The sequence below is a fragment of the Chiloscyllium plagiosum genome, unplaced genomic scaffold (assembly GCF_037043375.1).
Source record: "Chiloscyllium plagiosum isolate Xiang-an unplaced genomic scaffold, Cpla_swu_hap1 HiC_scaffold_51, whole genome shotgun sequence".
Lineage (NCBI taxonomy): Eukaryota > Metazoa > Chordata > Chondrichthyes > Orectolobiformes > Hemiscylliidae > Chiloscyllium > Chiloscyllium plagiosum.
In genome coordinates this window covers 24,656,120-24,662,489 of record NW_028270189.1, presented here as the reverse complement: position 1 = coordinate 24,662,489, position 6,370 = coordinate 24,656,120, and positions in this window count along the sequence as shown.

The window sequence follows — 6,370 nt, the reverse complement described above, 5'->3', positions numbered from 1 at the left end:
GTGCTTTACCCAAGTTGGTGTGAGTTGAAAACTCGACAGCATAGCTTTAAGGTGAGTGGGCTGAAAGTGACAAAGGACCTGAGGCACATTTCCCACAAAGAATGTTGTGCGTGTTTGGAATGATCTTCCAGAGGAAGTGGAGGAGGCTATTACACTCAGAAAATTGCAAAGGTAATCGGGTGAGTTTCTGGATAGGATGCGTTTAGAGGGATTGGGGTCAAATGCTGGGGAACGGGACTTGTTTAATTTTGGCAATGTGGTGAGCATGGACGAGGTCCACCGAAGTATCTTTTTCCACGGTGTACCCCAATAACGTCATGTTGCTTCCACCGGCTTTAAAGGATTACTTTTTAGCGGAGTTTGCCATCGCAGTCTGTGGCACAATCATTTAGTCTGTTCGACTGCTCACGGGAAAGGTAGTATTGTGAAACACTGCACAAAAGGAACGACTTCCTTACTTTAGCTCCGACTGACCATACTCTGTGAAATTTTCCCAGATCCTCAGCTGAGGATTTTTGCTGCTGGAAGTTACCTCAGAAATCCTGTTAAATCGAAATGTGTTGAGCGAATCGCAAAACAGAAAGCATTTAACACGGAACACAAACAAAACTGGCATACCCCATGCATTTTCAGACGCAGAGATGCATGAATGCTAAATGTGATACAGTCCGAGGGCATGAGTCATAAAGTAATCTCACAACTAACAAGAGGGCATTTCCAAACGACTCTTTCAAACATACTGCAGCCTTAGCGCACCACCACTTTCCAGACAATGCTGAAACGAGAGAAAGAAAGAAAATAATAAGAATTGGCCGTTAAAAATGAATTTCACCAATCACAGTCTCGATTAGATTACCTTTCCCTTCCGATGTTTCCAGGACGGAAATGAAGGAAATGGGAGAAATTCAATCAGGTATGACATCGAAATTCATTGGAACGATTTTCCCATTAGCTAGAAACCCAAATAACAACGAGTAGAGTCACCGGAGGACTTCATTTCACAACAACGATGAAATAACAGTCTCCATTCGGTTCCAGTAAAAGCTCAACTTGCCTGGGACGGCAGAACTGTTTGCGATTTTCCGCGCGGGAGGCGAACACGATCATGACAGTGGAGACATTTTCAAATATTTGGCAGGATCTCACACCAAAGTTAATTCCCTGGGAAGCAAACCCATTATACTTTTGTTTTCAACATCAATATACAGTGGGCACCGAAACAGCATTTTAACAAGCTGCAGCGTTGGAGTTGATCAGCAGAAATGGCAGTGGTGGGATCCGAACCCACGCCCCTTTCGAGACTGGAACCTGGATCCAGCGCCTTAGACCGCTCGGCCACACTACCAGCCGGCCGCGCCACCTCATTTACTTGTATCTCCAATTGTGCTCCTGCATAACAACAGATGCAAAGTCACATGAAAAGGGTTCCATGATTCCTCTCGGACTCGCACATCTGCTGGGATGTGCCCGGCTACAATGTCAATTTCGCAGCAGATATTGATAGCCCATCAATCCAGACAAAAATCAATGGTAAGCTGAGTCTATCTTCTCAGACTCTTTTCAGCTACAAATGTATCTGTCAGTGCGTGAGAATATGGGTTCGCTTATGATTTGTTCAAATAACCATGAGCTGCTTGACATTACTGGAATTTCCATTCTTGCTTTGCTAAATGATTTCACCCATTGCTCGAAACAGGACGACTTTCACGTTTACACGGAACACGAAACACACCGGACTACAGGGAAAATGCACATACCTGAGCAGGCCGTGTTCCACATCATACCGTGCAGCATAGTTTCTGTCACTGTATCTGTTTTTTTTTCAGAATAAGAGTCCCAAAGAATGTTCTCCACCCTAAAACCGGAGGTAGCATTACAATCCGAGAACGACAGATCACATTGTGAGAATGCTCTGACCTCGGAGCCAGTTCTAGATGCCACTTTCCGTGTCTTTTACCTTAACCGTGCAATTTGTTGCTGAGATGTTCACTCCTGGACATGAGCCACATGGATACCAACTGAGTTGGAAACCTGGGTGGGAATCGAGGAGAAGCGACTCAATAAATTTTGCTAAATTCCGTGGTGCTTTTTAGAAATGCAGTTTCTGTTCACCTCAATCTAAAAGCCAGTTTCTGAACATAGCAACAGAAGTCAAAAGGTAATTACCTCACCCCACCCCCACTCCAGAAGAGGTGCTAACTGCCCTTGAGTGCTTTTTGTTCTCGATGTGAAGAGCTTTCACGCCTGAGTCACCTTCACGTCTCTGGCTGCTGAGTGAATCACAAAGAAGGAATTTCACCAGAGCTGCAACTGCCTCACTTCTCCACACGCCCTCCCCGTTTACATTTTCCTGCTCGTCAGTGATTAAAAGAAAACCAAATGGATGCGATATCATTCTGTAGCCTCTCTGTCGATTCCTCCGTTTCAGTTCCAACATGACTTAAATCTAGGGGCGGACCTTAATACTAGCGACGCTGTGAATGCGCAAGTCGAAAGGTTCCTGAGAGTGCAATTTCTTTCATTGCTGTTGCTGATTGAATGAGCCACTAACGTGCGAATTGCTCCAAAACATGATTCAGGATATCTGGTGCCAATTCTCGCACGTTGAATAACGATTGACAGCTTCCAAATGAGGTCTTTCTGAGACGACCTTGGGGTACATTTGACAGACAGACAAGTTCAGGAATTCGTGGTGCGCTGTGACACCAGAGCATCTGCTTCTTTCCTGTCTTTGAACCGTGCCGCCTGCGCAAGGAAGGCAAATGCGGTACTGCTTTTCGTGGACGGATCAAAAGGCGGTAACTGCACTCTCCAACAGAATGGCATATGATCAGAACCAGGTTGGAGAAAAATTTAACAACGCTTTGCACTGTAATTAAATGGAATTGCATTACATTTCACTACCAGAGCAGGTTTATTCCAGCAAATTCGAAGGCAGGTTTGCAGATGGGAAAGCATGCGAGAAAGCTCAGCTCTTGTCCATGTAAAAGGCTGCAGTTGAAGAACAAAGCAGTTTCTGCCCAGTTCCGGACTGGGGATCTTTCGCGTGTTAGGCGAACGTGATGACCACTACACGACAGAAACAAGCCACAGCCGGATGTGCTGCAGCTCCGTGGCGTCCAGCACTGAAAGTTGAATCCGTTCTACGTCTCCCCTTTCTGTTTCCAATAGCTCGTTGTTGTCCAGCGTAATCGACATCTTGGAAACGTAAAAAAAAAAGACACGTTAAATTGATGACAAAATATAGACAAAGATGTCGTCGATGTTTGTACCGTAGGGCGAGGTGGAATAGGCTGGGACGACTTTCCCTGCAGCGTAACAGCTGCGACATGACCTTATGGAAGGGTGGTACACTGAGTATTTACGTGCTTTACCCAAGTTGGTGTGAGTTGAAAACTCGACAGCATAGCTTTAAGGTGAGTGGGCTGAAAGTGACAAAGGACCTGAGGCACATTTCCCACAAAGAATGTTGTGCGTGTTTGGAATGATCTTCCAGAGGAAGTGGAGGAGGCTATTACACTCAGAAAATTGCAAAGGTAATCGGGTGAGTTTCTGGATAGGATGCGTTTAGAGGGATTGGGGTCAAATGCTGGGGAACGGGACTTGTTTAATTTTGGCAATGTGGTGAGCATGGACGAGGTCCACCGAAGTATCTTTTTCCACGGTGTACCCCAATAACGTCATGTTGCTTCCACCGGCTTTAAAGGATTACTTTTTAGCGGAGTTTGCCATCGCAGTCTGTGGCACAATCATTTAGTCTGTTCGACTGCTCACGGGAAAGGTAGTATTGTGAAACACTGCACAAAAGGAACGACTTCCTTACTTTAGCTCCGACTGACCATACTCTGTGAAATTTTCCCAGATCCTCAGCTGAGGATTTTTGCTGCTGGAAGTTACCTCAGAAATCCTGTTAAATCGAAATGTGTTGAGCGAATCGCAAAACAGAAAGCATTTAACACGGAACACAAACAAAACTGGCATACCCCATGCATTTTCAGACGCAGAGATGCATGAATGCTAAATGTGATACAGTCCGAGGGCATGAGTCATAAAGTAATCTCACAACTAACAAGAGGGCATTTCCAAACGACTCTTTCAAACATACTGCAGCCTTAGCGCACCACCACTTTCCAGACAATGCTGAAACGAGAGAAAGAAAGAAAATAATAAGAATTGGCCGTTAAAAATGAATTTCACCAATCACAGTCTCGATTAGATTACCTTTCCCTTCCGATGTTTCCAGGACGGAAATGAAGGAAATGGGAGAAATTCAATCAGGTATGACATCGAAATTCATTGGAACGATTTTCCCATTAGCTAGAAACCCAAATAACAACGAGTAGAGTCACCGGAGGACTTCATTTCACAACAACGATGAAATAACAGTCTCCATTCGGTTCCAGTAAAAGCTCAACTTGCCTGGGACGGCAGAACTGTTTGCGATTTTCCGCGCGGGAGGCGAACACGATCATGACAGTGGAGACATTTTCAAATATTTGGCAGGATCTCACACCAAAGTTAATTCCCTGGGAAGCAAACCCATTATACTTTTGTTTTCAACATCAATATACAGTGGGCACCGAAACAGCATTTTAACAAGCTGCAGCGTTGGAGTTGATCAGCAGAAATGGCAGTGGTGGGATCCGAACCCACGCCCCTTTCGAGACTGGAACCTGGATCCAGCGCCTTAGACCGCTCGGCCACACTACCAGCCGGCCGCGCCACCTCATTTACTTGTATCTCCAATTGTGCTCCTGCATAACAACAGATGCAAAGTCACATGAAAAGGGTTCCATGATTCCTCTCGGACTCGCACATCTGCTGGGATGTGCCCGGCTACAATGTCAATTTCGCAGCAGATATTGATAGCCCATCAATCCAGACAAAAATCAATGGTAAGCTGAGTCTATCTTCTCAGACTCTTTTCAGCTACAAATGTATCTGTCAGTGCGTGAGAATATGGGTTCGCTTATGATTTGTTCAAATAACCATGAGCTGCTTGACATTACTGGAATTTCCATTCTTGCTTTGCTAAATGATTTCACCCATTGCTCGAAACAGGACGACTTTCACGTTTACACGGAACACGAAACACACCGGACTACAGGGAAAATGCACATACCTGAGCAGGCCGTGTTCCACATCATACCGTGCAGCATAGTTTCTGTCACTGTATCTGTTTTTTTTTCAGAATAAGAGTCCCAAAGAATGTTCTCCACCCTAAAACCGGAGGTAGCATTACAATCCGAGAACGACAGATCACATTGTGAGAATGCTCTGACCTCGGAGCCAGTTCTAGATGCCACTTTCCGTGTCTTTTACCTTAACCGTGCAATTTGTTGCTGAGATGTTCACTCCTGGACATGAGCCACATGGATACCAACTGAGTTGGAAACCTGGGTGGGAATCGAGGAGAAGCGACTCAATAAATTTTGCTAAATTCCGTGGTGCTTTTTAGAAATGCAGTTTCTGTTCACCTCAATCTAAAAGCCAGTTTCTGAACATAGCAACAGAAGTCAAAAGGTAATTACCTCACCCCACCCCCACTCCAGAAGAGGTGCTAACTGCCCTTGAGTGCTTTTTGTTCTCGATGTGAAGAGCTTTCACGCCTGAGTCACCTTCACGTCTCTGGCTGCTGAGTGAATCACAAAGAAGGAATTTCACCAGAGCTGCAACTGCCTCACTTCTCCACACGCCCTCCCCGTTTACATTTTCCTGCTCGTCAGTGATTAAAAGAAAACCAAATGGATGCGATATCATTCTGTAGCCTCTCTGTCGATTCCTCCGTTTCAGTTCCAACATGACTTAAATCTAGGGGCGGACCTTAATACTAGCGACGCTGTGAATGCGCAAGTCGAAAGGTTCCTGAGAGTGCAATTTCTTTCATTGCTGTTGCTGATTGAATGAGCCACTAACGTGCGAATTGCTCCAAAACATGATTCAGGATATCTGGTGCCAATTCTCGCACGTTGAATAACGATTGACAGCTTCCAAATGAGGTCTTTCTGAGACGACCTTGGGGTACATTTGACAGACAGACAAGTTCAGGAATTCGTGGTGCGCTGTGACACCAGAGCATCTGCTTCTTTCCTGTCTTTGAACCGTGCCGCCTGCGCAAGGAAGGCAAATGCGGTACTGCTTTTCGTGGACGGATCAAAAGGCGGTAACTGCACTCTCCAACAGAATGGCATATGATCAGAACCAGGTTGGAGAAAAATTTAACAACGCTTTGCACTGTAATTAAATGGAATTGCATTACATTTCACTACCAGAGCAGGTTTATTCCAGCAAATTCGAAGGCAGGTTTGCAGATGGGAAAGCATGCGAGAAAGCTCAGCTCTTGTCCATGTAAAAGGCTGCAGTTGAAGAA